Source organism: Struthio camelus, chromosome 9 (genome assembly GCF_040807025.1).
Source record: "Struthio camelus isolate bStrCam1 chromosome 9, bStrCam1.hap1, whole genome shotgun sequence".
Lineage (NCBI taxonomy): Eukaryota > Metazoa > Chordata > Aves > Struthioniformes > Struthionidae > Struthio > Struthio camelus.
The window spans coordinates 4,854,917-4,880,200 of record NC_090950.1 but is presented as its reverse complement, the minus strand read 5'-3'; the positions used below and the strand labels follow the sequence as shown (position 1 = coordinate 4,880,200).

Below are 25,284 nucleotides of genomic sequence, written 5' to 3'. Positions count from 1 at the left end.
GAATGCAGGACCTTCAGCCTGGGGAAGGAGATGGGAGATTTGGAGCTGGACACTGAAGGAAAGAGCCACCCCTTCTGGAGTGGAGGTGCCCTGCTGGCATCTGGCGAGACTGCTGGATGGAAGGGAGCAAAGGGCAGGCTCAGGTTATACTGCAGCTTGCACAGTATTTGGGTTCATTTCTCTTAGAAGCAGCCAAGCCGGAAGCAGAAGGTAATTGTGTAGTTTCAAAGAGGTGTGAAAAGCCGGAGTGATGTAACTGTGGGTGGAAGTCACTTTGCCCAGTTAAGCTCTCCCCGAGAAGAGGTGAAGCCCAGTTTTCTCCTTTTTCCTGCTAGAGGATGTTTCTGTTATTCTTTTTTTCCCTCCTTTCCTGCCGCCGGTTTGCTGGATGTGTTGCTCAGGATTCAGGAACTTGTTGAACACCTAAACGGTTTGATTTAGTGTTCCGAGGTCTCTGAATAGGGACTTGAGGCAGTGAACCTGGTGTCAACCCCTGCCGCTGCTGTTTGAGCCTTGGCAGACTGTTGTGCTAACGAAGAAATTAGCTGGGGGAAACTCTTCCCAGCCTTGAATTGGTAAATCGAGGGAGTGGGAGGAACAGTGCTCGAAGGGTTCAGGCTTATGGCATGTCTTGTGTATGATGCACAAATTTCAGGGCCTGCAGGATTAGCACAAAAGCACGCTCGAGTCAGCAGGCAACTTGTGAGTGCCATGAAAATTGTACAAAGGGAGATGGGCTCCCATATTTGCAATAAGGATGTTTTGCGCTGAAGACATTAGCCTGTCTTGTTGCTGAACTGCAGAACCTATGAGTAGATGCCACTGCTCGATCAGCTCTCTGTTCTCTCCCTCCTCCATAGCCAGTTCGAGACCAAAGGGTGTGTGTGCCAAAGACCTGTTTTTTCTCTTCACAACTAATCTCAAATACAACGGATGAGCTCTCCAAGTAAAATTCCTCAGACACATCCATTAAATGAGTCCAGTGATAACAGCAAGCGTGCTACCAACTAGCTTGGGGTTTCTCACAGTGTCCAAGAAGTTTGTTTGGATTAATGGTGTATTTTCCAGGATCTACCCTGCTGTGGCTTCATATATATTGTTGCCTGTTAAGCAATGGTTTTGATCATAGCAGCGCAGACTTTCTGGGCCTATATATACTGCTCGTCACACCCTAGGTTGGGTTTTGACTTGGAGGAAGAACAGGGAAAACATTCCTTTCCTCCTCTGCCTGGTGACTCCCACAGGTTGAGATCAGAGCCCTTCTGCATCCAAATGGGAAACAGCTGCCATGGTGTGCTTTCTCCGAAAGCTTCTAGAACTGGCTATCATCCAGCTTCCCTTAGAAAAGCCCTTCTACGAGCTGGGAGGCTGCAAGCCGAGATGCTGCAGTGTCTCCCTGCTGTAGGCACTGACACAGGCAAATTCTGGGATGCAGGGAGCGCTGAGGACCACATCGCAAAGTTAGGGGGCAAGGGCATAGCACGTGTTTGGGTTGAGACACTTTGCAGTGGGAACGGCCATATAAGATTTTGAAGGCAGATGCATGCCTGTGCTCTGAGCAGTTAAAAAATCCTGTGGCTGCAGTTTTGTGGTGCTCAGCTTGAGCTAGTGAGCTTCACTGAGAGGCAAGATACTTTGGCTTGGACTTGGCACCACTCTAGTTTAACTGCATGACTTCTGACCATCTCCAAGCAGGTGCACACCTGCCTGTAAAAAGTCATGTGGCTGTCCTGTTTCATGGCAAAAGCCAAGAGACTTACCTCTTATTCAAGGAGAATGCTCTCCACGCAGAGCAGCTCTCACCATACACGAACCAACAGACACAACACCCTCTTCCTCCCACAGTTTGGTTCATTTCTGTGCATGTGTTGCTCGTTTCCCTAGTGGGCCATTGCACTGTACCTGATCAGAGATGGAGCAGAGATCGGATCATAGGAAGACAGCCTATTTTCACTTCTGCTCCCATGAATGGAAATGCTGATGATTGTTAACGGTTCTCATTGCAGGTGTGCTTTGCTCCCAGCCTGTGTCTGCGCAGTCTGCAGGGTCACTCTGCTACAGGGGGTTCACAGCAGAGATCTGGGAGGTGGTAGTGTGCTTCCAGTCGACAGGTAAGCCATGGGGGAACCGTGACTCCGGCCGTTTAGTCTCTGCCATTAACTTTCTGTTCCTGTTGTCGTTTGCAAATTCTGGGCCCCCTTTCAGCAAATCCTGTTGCTATTCCCTAGCAAAGTGCAATTCTCTCATTGGCAACCCTTTTGGGATATCTGTTGGACAGACTCTGCTCGTTGACATGGAACAAGCTCAAGCGAAATGAAATCATTTGTAAAAGTCATGAAAGGATTTGGATATTAGTGGTTCATTTCCTGCTGCGTTCACCCAGCTGTAATTAACACTGGCCTGAGAGATGACACGGTGCTGCTTGTCCCATCTCTCCTCTTTCATCCCTTCCTTCCTCCTTCCTCATTTCCTTCCCCACTGAACTGGCCGTATCATATGTCTCCATTTCTTTCTCAGTCCTTTTTTTCTTTCTCTGCTCATTTCTTTCTCCATTGCACCCTTTTCGTATCTCTTTATACTTTGTTGCCTCTCTGCTTTCCTCCTCTCTTGTATCTTTTTTTCTTCCTCTTGCTTTCTTTATTCTCTCTCTATATTTAAACCTAGGCAGAAACAAATTATTTATGAAGAGCTGTAATTTATGATGCGTTCTTAATGTCTTGGAAGACACAGATAATTTATTTAATGAGTAAAGACGTGATAATTCATAGATGATGATTCCCGTCAGAAAATTAGTTTCATTAATTTGCTATAAATTCTCTGCCTTGATTTAGTGCAGGAGGAGTTCCTGAAACCCAATACAAATCTTTGCCGCGATATTTTTTGTCATCATAGTATCAATGTACAGGTATGATGGCTTTGCCACCCCCTACAACAGAATTATGCTGTTGCATTCCTGCTTCCATCCTACTAACAATTGGCCACAGATAGCAGAGATGTTTCTTCACTCTGTGTGTAGTCGGGAGGCTGGGGGGTGACAGAGATCAAGGAGGCATTCCAGTGCCAGGAGATGAAGTATTTATGTTGCAAAACCACATGCTGTTCCCCAAGATTTTGCATGATAAGGTGAGATCTAGGAGGGAATAAACGGTTTTTTTTGTTTTTTTTAAATAGAGTAGCAAAGACACTTTTTCAAATAAATCTCAAGGCAGACAATTTTACAGTAGAACATTGCTGATAACTGCGGTATATATAAATATTATAGAAAACCTCTAGAAGTGATTCATGGAGCGCTATTGATCTAATCAGATTTAACTAAGTGTTTACATCATGCCTTATTAATCACTGATAATAGGGCTCCAAGGACACCTTGCAGAATCCAGGCCTGGCCTCTCGCAGCAAACGGGCTGAGTCTACCAACTCTAGCCGTAATCTTTCTGGGACCACTGAAGCTCAGGGAGTTTTCCCAAAGAGGAACTCTCCTACTAAATTTAATATTTTTTTAGAGAAGGTCTGTTGGCCCCCAGGGTGGGATTGTATTTGGTGCTTACAGACTCGGAATAAGTTAGTTCTGGGGTTCATGTTTTGAGTAGCTCATCTCTTTAGCATGTAATATGTGATGGAACTGCAGCATGTGAGTCTGTCGTTGCCTCTCATTGGCTTCCTAGCTGTGTAGTTAGTTGCTTTTCGCCTTGGTGTTACCCTGCGCTTGGTATATTTTGATAACCGCAGTTGAGTTGATACAAGTAGCTCTTGAAAAGCCTTTTTAGAAAATTATAAATGTACATCAGACCTGGAGATTCCCCTGCCCTCCTCCTCACGTTCACTACCTGTGAAATCCTGTATAAAGGACCACTCAGGGCTGTGGTTGGGTTGGGGGAGCTGAGAATAACTGCTTTAGCAGAAGGATAAAACCTGCAGTGAATCTGGGAAAATGCTTGAAAAGTGAGGTTCGAGCATTGATTATATGTCCAAACCCTTTTCAAAAATAAGTGATTTTAGTGAGATTTGATTGTGCAACTCTTCCAGGGTTCTCTGAACAGCCCAATCAGCAGGTGCAGTAGGCAATAGCTAATGAAGAGCCGCAAAGGATGATTCCTTTTGCTACAGAGTCCTGGAGCTCTTTGCCTACTTGATGTCCTCTTGAAGCTCGTAGAGTGGAAAAGAGCGTAGGGCAGAGAACTCAAATGGGTATATGGGTCCCTGGGTTTGGGTTGAGGCAGGTGGGTGGTTGATGGGGTGCTGTGTTGGGGCTGTACAGAGCTAGGCCAGTCCTTTGGCAGTTGAGTGCTGCCTGTGCACTGCCTGTGCTTCTGCTTTTGGACCTTGGGACTGCTTTTCTCTTGATTATATCATGGGATCCAGACCCTTCTTGCACAGGTAGTGTACAGTTTTTGATGGGCACTTGGGCCATGTAAGTAATCACAGCGGTTCTCTTGCCATTCGGTGGTGGCTCTGCTAAAGTGAGGGGCGTGCAATTCAAGGACTTAGCTCCTGAGGGCATGCTTGTCTGAGACTTGAGCCCTTGGTGGGAATCTGAGGCACAGTGACTCATTTTTGGACTAGCGGAGCCTTGCATAATTTCTAGTTGCCTCTTAAGAGCATGTGCACCTGTGCCTGAACCCATCTGGCTTTCTGAGGTGCAGGGCTTAGTGGGAGCTTGCTGTGGCAGTGAGCATCTTGGGGAAAGCGTGGCTGCTCTGAGAGCAGCCTGCTGTGAGCACGGAGCTGGAGGTTCAAATGGACCATGGCACATCCTCAGTCAGTGGCTTTGGAGCAGAACCCTTCACTTCTTGAGACATTGCTTTTGGAAAGAGGAGGTGTGGGCTTCCCTGTGCCAGAGGGCAGGATGGGTGAGGACCCTTGAGTGGATAGGTTGTGTCACCTTGAACCTGTGGGCTGAGCCCCGGGAGGGACCTGAAATTCAAGCCTTGGAAGATCTGGTACCACTAGGGACCTAAGCCCCTGAAGGATGGGAACTTTCTGTGGGAAGGTCACCGTTGCCTAACGAGGGTGGTGATTTCAAAGCCTACTCACAGCCTGGGGAACATAATTTTTTGCCCTTGGCTCGGGCTGCCAGTCAGAGCTCATTGATCCTTCTTTACTAGCAATCATCACAATGTGACTTGAGCAGGAGTTAGATGTTGGCAGAATTTGTCTTTCTTCCTCTGCGTATGGGACGAGGGCTCCCCAGGTGCTATCTCTAGTGGACACTTAAGAGCGTTTGAAACCTCTGCTTGAAACTAGACAGACGAGGAATGAATATCCCGTGCAAAAAAGTCACACCTTTCTGCTGCTGCTGTGGTTTAGCAGCATGTTGGAACCAGCTGTATAAACCCTGGAGTGCCATTAGGGTGTTCCTTGGCCAGCCACCCTGCAGCGTGTCCCCCACAGACAGTAGGACTCTTTTTCCAGAAGTAGTTGCTTCCCCCTCCTGCTACCCCCCTAGGGCAAGAAGAGCAGTCACACATGGTATTCTTGACTTCCAGTCTGGCCTCATCCCTCCGTGTAGCTTTAGAAGATGTGACTCGGATGCTTTGGGTTTGATAATACTCCAGCCGCTCTTTCCCAGAGCGGTCAACGAGGGCCCTGTATATGAGCATCCCCACCCCCCAAAATGTTCCACCCTGTTAGTCAGATGCAGTGTCCTTGTTTCTTTTGGATGACTTATCTCTTTTCCTACTGGCGTGGCAGAATTTGCCAAGAAGGCCCATAAATTGCTTTCCCTTTGCTGTAGGTGGGAATAAATGAACCCTGTCACTCTGGCCTCTGGAGCAGCTTGGCTGGCAGTGGGTTAGGTAACTTGTGGGGTAGTCCCCCACATCCCCAAGATGTCAGGCTGCGCTAGGAGCTTGAAACAAGAAGCTCTTGAGGCCATCATGGTCCAAAATTGAGCAGCTGCTCAGACAGGCTCCCAGGGAAAGGGGGTAACTGGCCTGGGTCCCCAGTGAGGAGGAAGCAGTTGCCTCCTGGAACAGCTCATGCTGCTTGCTGTGTGCAAGTCTATGCCCTGAGACCCTTTGCAAAGCGCATGGAGGGATATCCGCCTGGGGAAGGCAGTAAGTGGCGAGTCCACAAGCCAATCTGTTTGTGCTAATCTCATATGGCACATACTAATAGTGTGCAGAACTAGCTGACCGTTGGGCAAACTTTAGTGTCTTTTTTTACTCATTGCAGAAGCTCAAGCTGATCACCCTGGGTAAGCTACAGCATCTGCTCCTTCGAGAGACCTGGGGGAACTGGCTGGAGCCTGGGTTCCTCCTGGGCTGCCTCTGTGGGGCTCGAGAGCGGATGCTTCAGAGGAGGAACAGGGAAAGCCAGCTGCTCCCCCGATACAGTGACTGGCAGTGAGAACTTGGGGGACCCGTTCTTGTTTGCATGCTGCACTTCTTTTCCTCCTACTTAGCTTCAGGGCTGTCCTTGCAAATTGCTCCCCATGACTTGTACCCTGAAAATGCGCTGTGTTATTCGCATGGGGGTAGCTAGTGCCAGGAGCTGCAAATACACTGCTGCACCCTGGCATATCTGTTCCAGCATCGGCTGCCCTCTCCCTAGAAGCGTCAGGCTGTTCATTACCATTGCACCACTCTGTACATAATGAGCTAAAATGAAAACAACTTCTCTCAGTGCAGCTATGTGAGCTGGGAACTCATAAATGCTAAAGCACTTTTAATTATGAGCTTGTTCCGATTATGCCCAGGCTTTCTGTTTCCTCCCATGGAGCAGGCCAGCCCTCAGAGGTCAAGATGAACTTGAGTTACAGAACTGCTGGCACATATGGTTAGGAAAACTGAGAGTTTCTCCCTCCTAAAACTAGACACCTGCACTGTGTGATCTATTGTTCCCCAGAGGCCCATTCTCCTGGCTATAATGTTGCTGAAAGCAGAACAAACACATTTATTTCTGGGCACGAAAGAGCCTTTCTTTTTTTCTCCGGCTCTGCAGCCCACCAGGAGCCCCATGTTCTTGCAGCTGTGAGATCATAGGGTCTGATGAAGCAGGGGACCTTAGCCTGGAGTTAGCTCAAGCTTTTGCCATTCCTGGTCTTGGAAATGGTCCCCGAGCTCACCTAGAGCCTGGGTTGGGGAGCAGCGCTGCTCTCCTAGCAGTAGCCTGGCAGCTCCCGAAGGTGACACAGATGAGCACCAGGCCAGTGACCGCCTGGGAGAGTGTGGCTAGTGTCACCTTCCCACCCCAGCTGGGAAGGTCTCGCTGCAGAGAGTTAATGCCAGCAGCTGGTAAACTGAGGAAAGAAGGTGCAGAGGGAATCAAATTTCTGCAGTACTCCAGGGACCCTGTGTCTTGCGGCGCTGGCCAACCACGTAGCAGCAATGGGAGCAGGCAAGGTTCTTCTAGGCCAGGGTGTCCATACAATGCCTCGGTGCGTATGCGTTTTTCTTTAAAAAAAGGCATTCTGTGAGCTAATGATGCTGGTTTCCTATGGGTTCGTTTCTTGGTTCAACTGCAGGACCTTTTTCCTGATCAAACTCTGTTGAAAGCACCCCATGGCCTAAAAAAAAAAAAAAAAAAAAAAAAAAAACCCAATGGGAGTCAGGACTGACTTTTCTTTAGGAAACAAGAATAAGTGTGGGGTTAGTGCATCGGAACGGATGTGCTTGTACATCTCTTAACAGCATCGTGGGGGCAAAAAGTTCATTTTATCCTGGCTTGAAGCTGGGTTATTGGGGACATTTTCAGTGACACTGCATCTCTACCTAAGAATCGATGCCCTGTGTTTTGCTGGATGCCAGTACAGCTGTAACAGTTACGGCCAATTAATTAGAGCTGCTTCCCCTTGTTTTCCCCTTATAAATCACTTCCTCTTTAGTTAGTCCACAGAGAAAACAAGGGAAGAGCAAAATAAGTCTGCAGTAAAATATGAATCTCCCTTTTATTCTGTAATTCAGGCAATAGTGGCCCCCAGGACACCCAGGGAATAGGTTTTCTGAGCCAGCGCTCTGTGAATTCACACTCTCTTTATGAGCCTCTTCAGTGTAGAAAGTGAAGTTTTTAATGGCCGTTGCTGCTCCTTTGGAACAGCTGTGACGTCTGGGTCATCATGGATGGGAGTAACTCCCCCTCCCTCTTTGCTGTTGGCATAATTAATTCTTCCAAATCGCAAAGCGTGATGAAGGTGGCTCAGTCCAGAGCTCTTCCAGGATGAGGCTCTTAATCAGGGCTCTGGCCAGTGTGCCGGCCCTAACTGGAAAGGAAGAGGGGGATGATTTCTTGTTGTTGTTTCGTTTTGGTTAAAGGCTTCCAAGGAATGACCTTGGGCCATCTCTGCGGGTAGAATACTCCTGCCACTTCTCAGAGGGGATTTATCACCATTACTACTTCACGTGCTTGTGGGGAAGAGAAAGGAGGGACCCTCCAACAGATTGGAGACTTGCCTAAAATCTTGTGCTCCCCTGAAGCTAGGACCAAGTCCCATGTGCAAAACCTTTTCCCCTACTCTGTTACTCCCTTGCCAGAGGCTCTGGTTGCTAGATCTTCCCATGAAACCTCACTCCATGCTGCAACCATACTGTTGTGTGACCTGGTGTGTCCAAGGAGCACAGTCTTGTGCCCTGCGAAAGGTGCTAGAGAGGTGTCTCCCTCTAGCCACTGGGCGCTGTGGTGATGAGGGAGAGCACGATGGGAAATGGACCAAGTTATGCATGGGATAAATTTGGGCCGTTGTACTTGGAGAGGTGGTTAGCAGGTTGTATGATTTTGGCTAGGTTTCTTTAATTAGCCCAACTTGGGACTCTTGTCCGTGTGTGCCTCCCTATAAAAGGTCCCAGATGTGAACGTGATTTGCCTGTAAAGCAGTAAATGGGAGACAGGTGTTGGGACCCTGCAGGGGCAGCGTGATGGATGGATGTGATGCCTGGGGCTCTTTGAATGACTGGATGAAGGGGAAAGGAATAGCCCAGCTCTGCCTTCCAGATGTCTTTGCCAAAGTCCCTCCCTAGAGGGACAGGTAAGGTGGTAAGATAAGGGTGACCAGCAAGCTGCTGGCAGTTATAGATCAAAAACTAGCTAAGAGAAGTAACCGGTAATGCTAAATGATTGCAAAGCTCCTGCCAAGGTGAACTTGGCCACAGTCTCTCTGTTGCTTCCCCACATTGTTCCCTTGTGGCTTCATCCTCTCTCTGTGTTCAGTACAGGAACAAATGGTCCAGTGCTGTGAAGCTACTCACATCTCTTGAGTCTGGAGACAAGTTAGAAGCTGCAGGAAAACCCAGACAAGCCTGAAGAATGAGTACCTGTTACGTATAGCGCACTCAGCTCAGGGACCTCAAAGCGAAGGCTTGGGTCTTCCAGTTTGGAGCCTCTATAGGCTGTGCAGACACAAGGCCGGTATGTGTTAGTAAATCCCATCTGGCCAACCCAGGCAGCTGTGCTGATCACAAGGATTCCCCCACCAGTCCCAACAGTTCTGGAGTGAGCCAGAGTAGACCTTTAAGGAAGATATTCTGGGCTAGACTTAAAGTTCACTAGGAGCTGGAAAATATGTCAGCCTCGACTTAGCATCTGTCTGCAAGATGGGGCAGGCCAGGGAACTTGGCTCTTGGTCCCACTGCCCATCTCTGAAGTGATCACTCAGGATCATCCCAAAGCCATGCTGTTGATAGGAAGCACTTGGCTATTTCAGGATGCTGTTGGATGGAGCGACTTGCACTTTCTCCTGTCCTTTTCTTTAGAGTCCACGCTGCCTTTTGTTTTCCATAAGCTATTGTTTGCAGTTCTTCATCATCTTCCCAGATGCCTTTGCAAGCACCCTCCAGAATTGCAGAATGGTTGAGGCTGGAAGGGACCTCTGGAGACCATCTATTCCAACCCCCCTGCTCAAGCAGGGTCACCTAGAGCGTGTTGCCCAGGACCCTGTCCAGACAGCTCTTGAATATCTCCAAGGATGGAGCTACAGCTAATGATACAGCTAACAATGAAACGTGCAGCCATATGTATTTCCTAAAGCTTTAATGGAAGGGGAAGTGCAGACACTATGTGAACCATGCTTCGTTTCTCTTTTCCCCAAAATTCAGAGAGCTTAAACAGAATAGCCCCATGACCTTGTTCCTAGGAAACCACTCACCAGGCAGTCTGAAATAATCACACAGATAATTTACTTGAACATTGCCAATATGCACATTTTAGTCTTTCTTTCTGTTTCAAAAGAATTGAGAAAGAGGGGCAACGTTACTATCTTTGAGAAATAGTGGAGGTGGAGGAACACCAGCTCTTAAATTTCTTTTGTAGCATGAAGGGGAAATTTAAAAAAGAACCCTGTGAGATAGCAATAAGTAAGGAAATTTTGTTCTATTTTAATATAGAACAAAGATTTTTGGTGTTTGTTTTTGTTTTTCTGTAAAAGTATCCAAAGGCTATTTAGACTTCTAATGAGCGAATATATTGGTCCCTTGTTTTGAAGGGGGATTAACAAAGGAGTTTGGGTGGGAAGCAGATTTTGGCTGACACTGTTGAATTGTTGCAGTCTTCCCCCCCTTCCTAAGTTTTCATCTTCCAAAACTACAGCTTTTAATTAAAAAAAAAAAAAAGGGGGGGGGGAGGAGATTCTCGGCCTTTCAGCTCGGCAGCACATGCAGACAAATAAATTAAAAAGTGGGAGAAGTGGAACTAACCCAATAATCCGTGAAAACCTAATTTCCCTCACAAGCGTCACTGACGTAAGCGTCTCCCCTCTCCCTTCCCGTTCTCTGGTTCAGGGGCAGTGATTGGAGAAATTGGCTAACAAGATCAGAAAATTTAATTACCGTTCTGCCACCCCTTCCCAAGAAATTGGATGTCACACTTCCTTGTAGCTTGTTTTTAAGATGTGCTATGGCTGGTTTTCACATGACTCGAACCTGCCTCTGCCCTTTCCCTCCACCTTTCTCCCTCTGTTCCCAGTGGAAATATCCATCCATTGTTGCTCATTTTTTGGCTCAGTAACTGAGACAAGAGGGAGATCATGGTCCTGTTGAAGACAAAACTCCACCAGCACTAAATGCCGGGCTTCATCCGTGGCATTGTAGGGAGTGCTGAAGGTGAGAGAATGGGTTAGGTCGTCTTGCACTGGGCACCGTCGTCCCTGTGTGCTCTTCATCTCTCTGTTTCAAGTTGGAACAAAGCTGTGTGTGTAGTTGTTGTTCTGCGTGTCTTGGCTTGAGACCTCTCTCAAGGTTGGGGCCTGGTTGTGTCCTGGCTAGTGGAAGGAGATGGAATTGCTGCCTGCGATGGTCTACAGTCGCATGTGGCTTCAGTGTTAGCCACTGATGGGAGTTCAGTAGCTCCAGATACAGCTTCTGTGGACTTTGCTCTGCAAATCTTGGCTTTAACAGAGGAGATGGAGACCGAAGGGTCTCCAGCAGTGCCACAGACAGAAACCCCTCACCAGAGAGCCTGAGTGCAAGTGGGTCAGCAGCCCTCGCTGGAGAGGGCTGCTCTCTTTATTTTTCCATTGATATTCCCAGCATGTCCCTTTTTCTGCTCACTGTAAGCCTGGCTTAGAAATTCGGTGCAAGCACCTTATCAGATAATGAATAATGATTTATTGAACAGTGCGGTAAACAGCATAGATAAGATAAATACGCTTCAGAAACACAGTCTCATTTGTAAGAACGTATGCCAAATCAGCTTCGTGGCTTTCGACTCTGTTTGCCAGAAGACATCTTCTGCATGGGCTCTCGTGCGTCCCCACGGGCTCCTCTCTCTGTGCTTAGGCACATGCGCACCTGCAACAGGAGAAACCTAAGTGACGGGGAGGGAGGGCCAAGAGAAATGCCCAGGGACATGTGCTGTATGAGCTGGTCCCATGAGGGTTAAACTGACCCCAAGTACACCCCGGTCCAGGTGAATTCCTGCTGCTAGGATGTTGGGACGAGCATCTGTTTGCATATAGTCCTAAACGTATGGGGGTGCTCTGCCCAGGCTGACTGCACTCCGGAGCGCTGGGGATACGTGAGGCAGTTGCATCCACAGTTATGTAGCAGCTGGAACCCAGGTCAAGGGAAAATGAGCCTGCTTGTGTCCACGTCTGATGTGGAAAGGGTGGTGCTGGCTTCCTAGGAATGCGTTCGTATCACTGAACCTTTTCACGTGCCTAAAGCAGCTTGCTGGGGTCCCTTGCCAAGCTCTGCCTCACATGTTACTCACATGTCGTATGGTATAGCTTGGCCTCAGTGTACAGCCTGCAAAGAGCTAGGTTTGTTCTGCAAGTGTCACATGTGGGTACCTAATATTAGCTCCTTGTGCTATAACTGCCTCTGGAGGAAGATGGAAGACAGGATTCACTTGTTACACGTAAGTTTTATGTGTATGAACGTGGTTTTGCAGCTACTGTTGGTGGCGATCCAGCACAGCTATGTTATGAATTGTCTCTGCTCCTCTGCTAACCTCAGATACCCGTTCATGCGCCTCTGGGCATTTTCTCTTGCGTCTCCACGCTCTTCTCTGGACGTGGCACGGCCTACTTAAAGTGATCTCTCCCTCTGCAAGTGTCCTGAGATGCCTCCAGAGCTCCCTTCTGCCTGTGGACGAGCTCACAGCAAGCTGGCCACCTTATTTATTCCCACTGCTCTCCTTGTTATCTCCTCCTTCACCTTCTGATCAGGGACCCTGCCATCAATAAGCCAACATTATTTACATTTTTCCAAGACCCCCGAGGGTCATGGTTAAATGAGAGCCACTCTTTCCCCTCTCTTCTGTAATCATCAGTCACCAAAGGAGTGATGTTCAGATCCTGTTAATGAGAGGAAAGTTGAGCCATATAGAATTGGTTGCTAGGTGTGGAAACCACATATATGACAGGGATGTAAAAGACCTGGCTAACCCTGAAATATTTTAATTCAGAGGTGGCATTTTGACTGTTTTGATGCCAGCTTTCAGAGCTGAGGGAAGTAGATAGAGGTGATGCGTTTTATTTTTCGAGCTAATATGTAGTAGTTCTCTAGGACACAGAAGAGAGACAGTCTTAACGTTTTTCTGGGTTTTAGTAGTTTTTTCTGTTTTTTTCCCCCCAGCAGGCCTGGTTTGCCGTCATGTGACTTCTGAGTTAAAAGGTAAATTACAAAAGCCTGGGGACTGAAAGCTTGATAAAGCTTTGTGATCCAGTCTGTTGGTGAGTACAGCCCTGGAGATGATTTGAGTTGCATACGTTTTCCACCCTGGATTCCTCCAGTCCTATTGGGAGTCACCATAGTTCACACCATCTTTGGACCGTGGGGCTTATCTGCATGCAAGTGCACCTACTTTACTGAAGCGATTTTCATACTATTGTCCTCCCCGCTTCCTCTCCATCAGAGGACTTTGTGCTGCTAGAGGGACTCTTTGATCTGAGTTAATTCTTTGATGAAGCTTCACAAGACAATAGCAAAATGGAGCAGCTCTGGGGAGAACGTGTCCGTCTCCAAAGAAGCGGGAATCACGATAGCGAAGCAGTGACATGGTGGAGCCCAAAGGCAAAGAGCCTTTCTGCTGTCACTGCCTGTGTGTGGTGCTGCTTCACTGGTGGACACCAAGCTGTGAGGACTGCTCTGGGTAGGGGGAAGATGTGGGAAAGGCTGGTTGCCCGAAGGGTGCCCATATCAGCACGGGAGGAATTAGGGTCAGTGATTATCCTTGGAGATATTCAAAAGCTGACTGGACGCGGTCCTGGGCAGTGTGCTCTAGGTGACCCTATTTGAGCAGGGCGGTTGGACTACATGATCTCCAGAGGTCCCTGCCAACCTCAACCATTCTGTGATTATCAACGTGGCTGTGGGGAGAGCCTCCTGGGTTGAGGAACAGGGACCACATGCACTTCCCTTGCTAAGATGCTCAAGGAGGATGTTCCGTGATCATGGCAGTCTGAGGTGGGTGGACAACCCTGTGGTCTCTGCTGCTTTTGAGAGAGACCCGTACTATTTCAGTCTGTCCCAGGGGTTGCTGTTAAGAGGCATGTCAGGAAGCTAAAAGTTCCTCTTTCTTGAGGAATGTATGTGCAAGAGCACGGCTCAGGATGAGGGTGAAGGGCTCTTGGCTTTCACCATGCAAGTCAGGGTGGATGTAATTACGGATTCCGGTCCTGTCACATTAGACTCTGAGCTTATCTTCACCTTGGTGAAGCGTTTTGCAGAACAAAGCTGTGTACCAATGCCTGCATTTGAGTTGGGTGCTCCAAAAGATTGGCTCCCGTGGGAAAGTTAGCAAGCTGTATCTTGTTGGTCTTAGTCCTTCCTCGTTCTCCTTCTTGTCTGGCCGCCCTGCTAATTGATTACCCCAATGTCCTGCCATCCCTTCTGGAGCTGAATACGTTGAGTTAAATTACAAGAGCAGAGAATGGGAACAGCGATTCAGAGCGCCAGGCTCGCATCTGAAAGATTACGGCACAATCTAATGAGCTCATTAATTTCATTTCATTAACCAAACAGTGCTTGTGAAGAACGGCAAATATTTAAAGAAGCCCAGCAGGGTCAGAAACACATTTAATTAATGTCGTCACATGATACAGAGAACAGGAGGGGGGAGAAAAATCCTGATGCTATATATTAGCGTCCATGGTGACTTCTCTTTTATATTTAATGTGCTTCTCTGGGAGCAGTTTGGGAATTTATTAATCTCCGTATTGTTGAGATGGGCTGTAACCTTCTTTGCCAAAAGCTCGTTTTGCTTTGGGAGACTACATTCATTTGTAGCTCCAGAGCTAGCTCTGCTGTGAGGTGTCCGATGGAAGCCACGTTTTGCTTTTCTGATTGTCTGGGTACGCTCTGCTTCTTTGTGAAAATGGAGTTAGGATGGATAACCTTGAGATCTGGCTTTTTCACTGGCCAATTATTTCTGTGGTTTCAGGGAGAAGGAGTGTAATGGCAAAACCAATCGCAGTTGGAGTGGAATTGTGTTTTTACTTTGCGTGCTGCTAATGCTCCTGTGTTTGTGCTAAGACGTATTACTGTGCTCTTAGCCTTGGCAAAGGGCCCTGCTTCAGGGAGGGGGAGAAGGTGGCTCTGATTTAGGGTTAATGGTCCACTGAGTTCACCTGAGATGTTGCCAGAGCTGAGCCTGCAGTTGCAAAGGGCTGGGGAGAGGAAGACAAAAAGCAGAAGTAGGTAGAGGGTCTTCTTTCCCTTTGCTCTGTGGCAATTAGCTCATTAGCCCATCACTCACCCCTCGATTAGTCATTGCTCAATTCTACTTTATTGCAATAAAATGAAGCTGCGCCGAGGGCTTGGGAGTTCATCCTCCATCACTGAGCACCAGCCCGTGTGGCTGGAGGCCAGGCTTTCCTGGATGTACTCAGTCAGCGGGAGCATTGCTTGGCAAAATTTACTGCTATCCATGGGACTTATCATGGAGAAAGGGGCTGGTAAGCTGGGCTGGATCTGGCCCTTGGCTAGTGCTGAGAGGTGAAGTCCCTTTAGGGATGCCCAGGGATAAGTTGCAGTTGTTCCCCTATGGGAAAAAGGGCACAGTGCTCAGAACTGCAATAAGACTGGGTTTTAGCAGAAATATCTGTTGATGTAAATACCTGCTGGTTGTTTGGTTGCTACTTGAGCGTCCCTTTTTGTTCACCTAGATGGGAAGACTCTGAAATGAAATCGTCAGGCCTGTCTCCTTGGCTAGCAGATGTTATCTGCAGGCAGCCCTGGGGCTTACACTATATGAGTATTTGGCCCTTAACGTCTGAGATGCGGATCTTAACGGATTCCATGGTGAGTTAGTTGCAGCGTCCTTCCCGTTTCTGGCATATGGGTCTCGGGCAGTTCCAGCTTGTGCCTTGTGCTTGGGTGGATGGTCCCAATATCCAGAGTAGTATGGGAAGAGGCAGAAGGCCTCATTTTCAAGTGGGAAGAGCAGTAGTAGAGCTTGGCATGAGGGAAGGTCCCTCCAGTCCAGGCTTAGATAGCTTGATGCAAGAGAAGTCTTTGCCTTGCTTGGAGCTGTGGTGCTGGGCTGGAAAACTGGCAGGGCAGAGCCTTATTTTGGGGGATCCTGCCAAGCATTTTTGCTGCTGGGAGGCCAATACCATTTCAGTTGGCTCAGTAACCTGTGTTACTCTTCCTCAGGAGGCTCTGTTTTTACCTTCTCTTTGGATTCTGGTGATCTCATCTCCTTTTGGCTGTGACACTGGGTTTTGCTGCTGCAGTAATTGCCTTGTAGGGAGTGCCAGTGGGGGAGCGTGATGTAGACTGCCTCTTTAATGGGACCATAGATAACCTCTCCCTGCCCTCTTTTTGGGCATGCAAGTAGTCCACTGAGAGATGCAAGTGGTCGGGGTAGAATCTAGCTGGTGAGCAAGCACCCAGGGGTCTCCTGGGTGGAGAATCAAAGCTTTCTAGTTTTAATGATGTCTCTTCTGTTGCTTCTCAGAGGAGGAAGCTAGAGTGAAAAACCCCGTAACAGCAAAATGCTCTCTGAAGTGCAGCTATTTCACACAGTCCCGTTCCCAGGCTGTTTGAGTGAGTGTTTGACCAGCTTTGAAGATAGGTGTTTTCTAATTCACTGGGGTCATCCTTGAATAGGTTTTCTTGCCCCACTCTCTGAAATTTGGACCATGACCAGAAGTTTGCTTACCCCTTCTAAACTCAGGATGCTTGAATCCCTGTCGATCAGCTGGCTAACTTTTTTTTTTTTTTTTAACCTTTCCATCTGTATAACCAAACCAGAATATTTCTGGGATCAGTAAAAATCAGCTTTGCCAGCAGAAACCGTCGCACTGAAGGGCAGAAGGGAAAAACAAAATTGTGGATTTCCACAGAACTTAAAATTAACATTACTGTTGCATTTTTTGGGTCTTTTTTAGGGAGCGAGTATTTCCCATTTGTGAGCTGAAAGGCACGTATTTTTTCCAAGCTCTACCAGTGCCACCTTCTGCTGTCAGAATCGATGGTTTAAATTCTCAAGATACTTCAGGCTTCAATAGTTTGGCTCCCTTAATTGAGGTATTACAGCCACTATGGATTATTTTTAGCAAATCCTTTACTTTTTGTTGTTTTCCATGGTTCAGTGGTTGCCTCCGTAGGTGAACTTGGAGCTCTATCCAAAAGGTAAACAGAAATACTTAAAAAATAATAAAAGAATAAAAAGAAAGTGAGGCTAAATATAAATCTGTCAAAATCAAATTCTTCTCTGCAGGAGCATTGAAGGAAACCAATTGATTGCTGGTACCCGTGTCCATGAGCTGAGTGAGTGAGTCCGGGGGAATATCCTCCATGGGTTTGTCAACGTTGGACCTGGCAGCAGTGGTGCCAGGTGTCCATCATGGAGCTGGGGTCAGATCCATGAACTGCAAATAAAAACCACACAAATGTAGTCCTGACTCTACAGGAGTCTGTGGCAGAACCTCCACAAGCTTCCATGGATTTCATCCTGGAAAAGGAAAAAAAGACATGTTCTTCCTCTCAAAGTGTCTGGACTACAGGACTGTAGCAAGCATTTATTCATTTTAGTCTTCCAACTTAGGTTGCTAGTTGGCAGCAATCGTCATCTTCAGAAGATGCCGTGTATCTACCTCCTGAAAATCCAGCTTCTTTGCTCTTAGGAGATGCGTGCCCAGAGGCACTAACAGCTTTTGAAATTACTGACCTTGGAGAAACCCACAGAAACTGGTTTCCCGCACCGCCTCTTTGCTCTGCATAGTTTTTGGTAGCCCAGTGCACTTAGTCCAGGAAAGAGGGTGCATCCCTTGTCTGCCTCTTCCATTGCAGTTCTCCTCAGGCGCTGTGGCCGTCGCTTGAATTCAGGGTATTTTGCGTTGTGGCTGAAATATTTTACTTTGCACTTTTTTACTGGAGAAGACCCCCCCCCCCCCATGGAAGTTTAGACAAAAAAGGTTTTCCTTTAGAAATTCTCGTGGGGAAGGACGAGGAGACAAATCTTGTTTTCTGACAAACTCTTACTTTAAGTATCCAGACAAAGAGAATCTTTTATAAGCCCTTTTAGAGGGGGGATTGTCAACAGAATCGTCCATGAAACTGTCTTGTACATCCTAAAAAGCGCTGGGTCGTCGTCGTATAGAGGTTGCAACTGCTCCACCTCTTCTGATTAAATACTAACACACATCATTTAAGCAAAGCCTTCAGGCAAACTTTCCATATTCATAAGGCGACAGCTTTATCAGGAAAGGAGGCATTTTGGGGAAATGTCAATACGAATATAACAGTCTTTTTGCTCTTTGTATTGTCCTCTAAGTTGTCAAAGTGAAGCTGTAGGAGATAATGTGCAATTATGCTGTCACTGAAGTTTGTGGATCCATTTATAGAAGCTTTTGAGAGATATCCTTCGAGGCACAGAGGGGCTGTACACTCCAGTCTCCTCCTCCTCTCTACTGTGCTTCAAAATGGAATGGAAATGGTGTTTGAGTGTATGTGCAGGGGAGATTGACTGATGTTTGAGTGAGGGGTTAATGCTGTCTTCTTCAGGGATGACAGTGGGGCAGCACAGGAGTGGCAAAGAGGCTCCAGAAGAGCCTCCACTATTGATGCTTCCTGTGCCTTCCTTCAGGAACGTCCCTAGACTTCCTAGCAGTCACAGACTCCACGACCTGAAGAATGTTGTAACACAGTTCCTGCCCCAAAAGCTTTTCTTTAGTTGGTGTCAGTTGTCTTCATCCACGTGACATGGATAGAAACCAGGGGGTCCCATCTTGCCTGGCTGCTCCTTGCACAGAGCCCCGATCTGGGAGAGGCTCAAAGAGAGGCAGCCTTCGTGGAGAGGAGGAGTCTCTGGGCTCAGGAGGGAGGGGTTAAATCACTCTGGGAAATGGGTTTTGGACATCTCTGTGGTTTTTGGCAGTGAAAACCTTTCTCTTGCCACATGCTGTATTTCTTGTTTCAAGTCACTGAGCGGTTCTGTGAAGCACTCTGAGCAGCAGGTCCCAAGAGGCATGAGACTGAAGGCCTGCAGCGTTGCGCTTCTGGGATGGAGAAGCTAAAGGGCAGAAGGCAGTGTTTTGCCCGTGGTGACTCAGCAGCTCTCAGAAGTATCTTTACCCCTTAGCCAGCTCCTTAATTCTGCTGAAGGAGACAAATGAAATGGCATATGAAATTGGTCTAGGTCCCGCAAAGCATAGTGACTGCCACTCCACATCCAGATGAGAACAGACAGTGTCTAATGCACTGCCACCAGCATCTCCCAACAGGAATGTCAGCACGCTCTCCGAGGGGTGGAGGAGAGGCTGGTTTCTTGTTTGCTGTCGCTTTTTACAGTCCCAGGGACAGGATCCCTTTGCTGCTTTTCTTCTTGCAGGTGATGTCTCCATTTAGTGATAAATAATATTTTTCATTCTATTTATTATTTATTCCCCCCTTTAATATTTAAACATACTCAATCTATAAATTGCACAGTTTGTGACGACAGGAGCTAGGAAAGCCAGGAAGAGGCAACATGGATAAAACACAAACATGGCTAGAGAGCATGTGAGAATGAGTTGGGAAATGGTTTTAACGGCCCTGTTGCTTCTGGGATGGGTTAACCTCTTCCTTGCCGCTGGGACATGCAAGAGTCTGTCCTGCTGGCTGTTATATGGGCCTTGTTCCAGTGAAGCCCTGGAAGGTGCTGAGGGCCTGCTGCAGCAAGGACTTGGGATTGCTGGCCCAGGAGGTCTCTCCCACCTCTTCCTTTCTTACCCCTTCTGAGAAGGCAAAATCCATTTATTCCTGACAGACCCAATTGTATAGCACCATGGAGCCAGGCTAATGCAGAGTGGGGCTTCATTTAGTTTTGAGATGAAGTGTCCTTCTGACTACCCTGGTTGTGCAGCCCCAGAAGGTCTGAGCAACCTTGCAAAAGGAGCTCGTCTGCCCTGTGCTCTGCTTGAAAATTCCTGGCCAGGTTGCTAGGGCTGTATTGAACTTGTGTCCTGGGGGAGGAAAATGGTTTTCTCACGTACCTGATGCTTGAGACAAAGCTCCTTGGCTCCTGGTAGCCAAGGGGGAGCTGCTGCGCGTGGATGAGAGAAGGTGAGGAAGCCCAGGGGAGCAGTGGCTAAGAAAAGCCTTCTGGTGCCAAATGAAGTGGTTTCATTGCAAGTCTTACGGTATTTACTGTGTTTTCCTAGAGCCCGGTTTTGTGTAGTTCAGCTGTCGCTGAAAGCAAATATATATTTCTAGCCCTCCTGGCTCTGTTGACAGGCTGAAAAAGATGATTTCTGAACATGAAAAAGCCAGGAGGCAAATACCTTCTCCCCAAAGCATCCTCTCTTCAGATCCAATAGCGAAACCTCACAGCTTGGGAGGCCACACTTTCAAGCACGTGGGGTTCATCAATACCGAACATCTGTCCAAATTCTCCCTGGCTTGTTCAAGCTGTTTCCAAGACCCAAAAGGCCTGGTCTGAAAATGGATCATTCAATGGGACTGATCTCTGTGGCAGTAAGCTGTTTTATTTAATTGTTCTTTGTGTCCTTGGGCATTTGAATTGTTCTTTGTGTCCTTGGGCATTTGAATTGTTCTTTCTTTGCAAGTATGTCCTTGCTAGTTTAATCCTACATAGAGTGGTCTGGGGGAATCACCCTCCTCATCATTGGCCAGGTATGGATAGGGGATGGCACGGTGGCTGTGGGGACGGGGCGATGCTTGTGACAGTGGGTGATGGAAACATGACAGAGAAGTTGGTCGCTGGCACTATTGGGAAAAATTGCTCTGGGATAGTTTTGTGTTCTCCTTCCATGCATGAAACATTGGGTTCCTGTGGGGGCGGGGGGGGGTGGGGGAAGGATTTGGAGCAGATGATGGAATTTCAGCAAAAGGAGGTGCAGGTTGACTGCAGAGAGGTGCAACACATCCTCTGTCCTCATTCCTTGTGAGTGAACAGCTATGATCTTCACAGGGAAAGACGTGAAGGTGCATGTGGGGATCTCAGGTGAGGTTGGTGCACCCCAGCTGTATTTTATGGGCAGCGAGGTCACAACATCTAGGTCCATAAACCTCATTCCGGGATATCCAGTAGCCAGCCCCAAAACGCAACAAGCCTCTCCAAAGCCTGGGCAAGCCTAAAATGACATCCCAAAACACTAACACAGTCACCTACGAGACTGCAACAGCAGACTATCGGTGGCTTGGTAGTGGTTTTGGGGGTTCGTATTAGTGGGGCAAGCCAAATGTGGACCTTAGACTAGCTTGTTGTGCATTTCCAAGGAGAAAGTGTGAGATACTTATCTCCTCTGTCTTCCTGCCCAGGGATTTTGGGTCTAATTTGTCCCTTCTTGGATTTTGTTTCTCTAGACTAAGTGAGCTGAGCTCTTTCCATCTCTTGCAAAAGGGAAGGCAGTTTGTTTCTCGTATCACCCTTTTTTGCAACTCTTTCTGGTCTGAAATAGATACAGCCTCCTAAATCCCGGCTTTGCAAGGCGACATGGCCCCTTCCAGGGAGATTTTTTTCTGTTGTGAAATATGATATATTAAAAAAAAAAAAAAAAGGTAGAATTGATTGCTCTTGGTGGCTGATTAAGGGTTAATCGATACAAGAACAGTTGCCACCTTATTACAAAAAACGAGCTGATTAGAAACTTGATGAATGGGATGATTTTTCCTGGCTGTAATTAAAACACCGCATGGCTTCTCATATAATTGATACTTAATGCTTTCGTGGAAAGCTGGTTGTCTGTAAGAAACACATTATTACTATTATTATTTTTCAGTCATTCACCCCTGGGTAGGGGAGAGGAGGCCAAGCAGTGCATCAGTGCTGGGAAGGGAGAAGAGGGTGGGAGGAGGTTGATTGGGACCAGAAAGCAGCTCTGCTATTACTAATGATACATAAGAAGATCAATGTCATGCAGCCATGCATACGCTAAGGCATAGCTGGATTATTTTTTGAACTAACATGAAATTTTGGAACTCACCCTTGCCACCCCCCGGCATGAAGGACCCAGGTGTCTGTGGGAGACCTCACGTGCTGGGGGATGCTGTGGAGGGTCCAGGGTCCTTGTTGGCCAGGTCCACAGAAGACAGCTATTCTCCTAGGAGAGCAGAGGAATTGGACATAGGTTTTCAAGCAGGTAGTGCTGGCGGCTTTTGAGAGAGAGGCTCTGGAGACCGTTGATGGGATAAGACCATCTGCAAGCCAGGTTCTCTTTTGCCTTGTAATCAGCCAAACGGCAGAGAAATCTTTGGTGTAGCAACTTCTCTTGTCGATTCCGTTTTAAAAGTAACGTGATGGAAGGAGTGGCATATGCCAGATCTGATAATTCATTTTTTTTCTAAGCTGGGACTGCATATGAGCTTTTGGCTCTTCTTTGAAGGAGAGCAGGAGAAACCACAGGATTCAGAAGCTTTTACGAAGCCGGACTCCAAATCTGCCTCCGAGATGTAGCTTTGGAGTTTCTTTGGAGTGAACTTCCCTGTGTGTGTCTCACTATGGGAACAGGAAGGAAACTGCTTGCTGATCACCAAGGGCCAGGAGGGAAGAATAAATTAATTAAAAAGATTAAAAAAAAAGAAAAAAGTCTAGCTACTTCCCATTTTCCAAAGTGCCCATTTTCTTAACTGTTCCTCCAAATTACCATCTCGTTAGATTTATTCTGTTTCCTTGATGATGATGTTGTTCTGTTTATCCCCCATCACTCGGCAAACGTCTCCCGTCTCCTTGCAGCCAACTTGCACAATACGTTACAATTATATAATTACGCCATTGTAATCAAATAATTAAGTTCCGCATTAAACACGCATTAGAGCTCCCGAAGGCAGGAGCTTCAGACACAGGCACTGAATAGCAGGGAGGGAGCCAGGCAGTGTGGGCACTAATTGCAGCTGGCTTTTAATGACTCAAGGACTCCAGGTTTTGGGTCTCAGGTGGCAAAATGGGAGTGGGTGGAGACTGAGTTTTAAATAAGCCAGCAGGTTTATTGAGTAGAGAGAAACAAGGCTCAGTGACCAAACACACAGAAATAAAAAGGGAGTAATTGTGAAGACTGTTGGCTTCAAGTCTATTGAAATCTGCGTTAATTGAAGGACAGAATCATCTTTCCCAGGAGAAAAAGGGCACCTGTCCATTACCATCAGGAGACTCAGCTGGTCTAGCAGGAGGAGGGCATGGTTTCTTTTGGTTGTAGTAATTTAGTAGAGGTAGGAGAAGAGTGAATTACCCTGTGTGCAAGTCATCTGCTTTTTTTTTTCTTTTTTGTATTTGTTGATTTGGATAAAATAGCACCAGACAGGCCCACAGCTGTAGTTTGGCCTCATCCTGACTCTAATTTGCTAACTGCATAGAGAAGCATGGCAAGGAGTGGGTTGGGGGTCTCTATTCAGTTTAGGCCCGTGAGACAAAAGCTGTGGTGCTGCTGCTCATAATTCAGTCCCTATAGGCTAAGGTCCTCCAAAAGATGCAGGGACCAAAAATCTGCTTTTTGGCATGATTTTGAGTGATCCTTTCAGAGGATCCTCTGAGAGTACTCGACAAAACATCTTTGAATCCTATATCTCAAAGGTAACGCCTATCGTAGCTGGCAAGTGGGTTTGCAGAGAAGGCTGAGACAACATGACTGCTTTTCACCAGAGTTCAGAGGCAGGCTGTTCTTCAGCCCTGGAGAACAAGGGGTGATCTTGACCTAAATCTCCACACTTGTGGCTTGTGTGGTAGTCAGCAAGTGGCATGAGAGCTGATGGTGGAGCCAAGCTTCACTGAGGATACACAGCAAAGTGGGAGAGTGGAGGTGTCTCGTTTCTGAGCTCTGCGTTCATTTACTAGGCAGCTGTCCTAGGGAAACTGGAGATGGAACTGAAACAGAAATTGTAGGGGTGGAGGAAGGATTCCTTAGAGAATACAGTAAAAGTGTATCCTGTTTGATACATTCTGCTAAAAGGGGCTATCTGCTAGGTCTTTACAGGTTTATGTGATAGGTCTTTGCAAGTAGGCTCATGGTCCCTTCCTAAAACCTTTGATTAATAAGTCTCTAAGAGCTTTTTTTTTGAAAGGGCTCTTTAAATTTGCAATGAAAAGTCTTAAAAGTAGCCAAGAGTTGTGCTCTGTAATCACATGGGGGAGGTGGGGGGAAGGATGTTCTTGGATGTGTGAGTAAGCATTAGAAAGAGAAAAATGTTTATGAATCAGAAAACAATGAGCCACAGTAGGTTGTGAGAATCTGTCTTTTTCAGTGACGTGAAGGTCAGTGTGTCAGGCCTTGGTCTCTTGGGAAATCAAAGCAGTTGAATCCAGCAGAAGCCCACTGAGAAGTGAGCAGCAGCTATGTGCTCCTGAGAGGTCCATCATGCCACTTGCCATTAGCTTGGGTTCAGTGTTGCTAACCAGAGCTCTTTAGCACTTCCCCCTTTGGAAATGCAGACTCAAAGCATTTGGGGGAACAGGAGGGAGTGAACTGAAGGGACTATCACCATGTTTTCCCTTGAATCTTGAGAAGAGCATAGTCCAAAAGAGTTTTCATAAATCCCTACTTTGAGCATGCATGCACATAAAATTGGTGAGCTGTAGATAAGGGCTCTTTGCTCTGCTCAGTCTGATTTACTGCGTTTCTGTACTACGTATAGACCTCACAAAATGCGAATTGTGCATATTAGATAAAATAGTTATATGAAGGGGAGGGGGGGAAAGTATCCACTCTTGGAAGATGATGCAATTCGATTAGCAGAACCAACGCTGTAAGTAGAGATTGAATAGGCTATAAACAATTTAAGGCTTGGGAGAAGGCCAGCATTGGCTGGGTACTCGTGCGTGGTCCAGTGTGCTGTCTTGTTAATCCACTAGGAGAAGGCAAGCAGGATGGGGAGAAATTTCTGGGCAGAGCACTCTTTCACACTGAGAGTTCATCACATCATCTTCAAAGATGTCAGCATCTTCATGTCCATCTGATAGTCCATGCATACGAAAAAAAAAAAAAAGCTAAAAATACTGAAATCTTAGAGCTGTGTATTTCTTCAGCCCTTCTTAGCTCTTCAGCCCTTCTTAGCTCTATTGGCTATGTGTGTCTATCTGTCTTGTTTAAACCTTGTTCTTTCTTTTGCATTCACATCTGCATGAATTGCAGGGGATATCTGGGTGAACTACCATGAGTGCCTGACAGACAGGTTACAGGTAAATCCTGAGGTTGTCTTTGGGACCCTCATAGTGAACGTTGTTCCTTCTTTCCTGTTTTCTGGACAAAGAAGCAAGCAAAAAGGGGTCTGTGCATGACTCTTGAAAGGTTATGTTTTCCAGAGGAGCTAGTCAACAAAACTTTGTTAGACGTTTTTCCTTTGGAAAACACACTTTGTTCAGAATGGAAATGCGGCTAAGATTTTTGCTTTGAAGGAAAATTTTTGGTGATGTTGAAATACCCCATTTTGATATTTCTTTAGAGTGAAAGATGCTCTTTATCTTTTCACGATGACT

The 25,284-nt window shown here is 47.0% G+C and overlaps 1 long non-coding RNA gene across 1 annotated transcript in view; it reads left to right on the top strand.

Annotated features, from left to right (window-relative positions):
* Positions 1-2,006: 2,006 nt before the first annotated feature.
* Positions 2,007-25,284, top strand: part of LOC138068161 (uncharacterized) — a 60,493-nt gene continuing 37,215 nt past the window's right edge. The window contains exon 1 of the long non-coding RNA XR_011142816.1: positions 2,007-2,111. This is a non-coding gene — a long non-coding RNA (uncharacterized lncRNA). The remainder of the gene's footprint in view (positions 2,112-25,284) is intronic.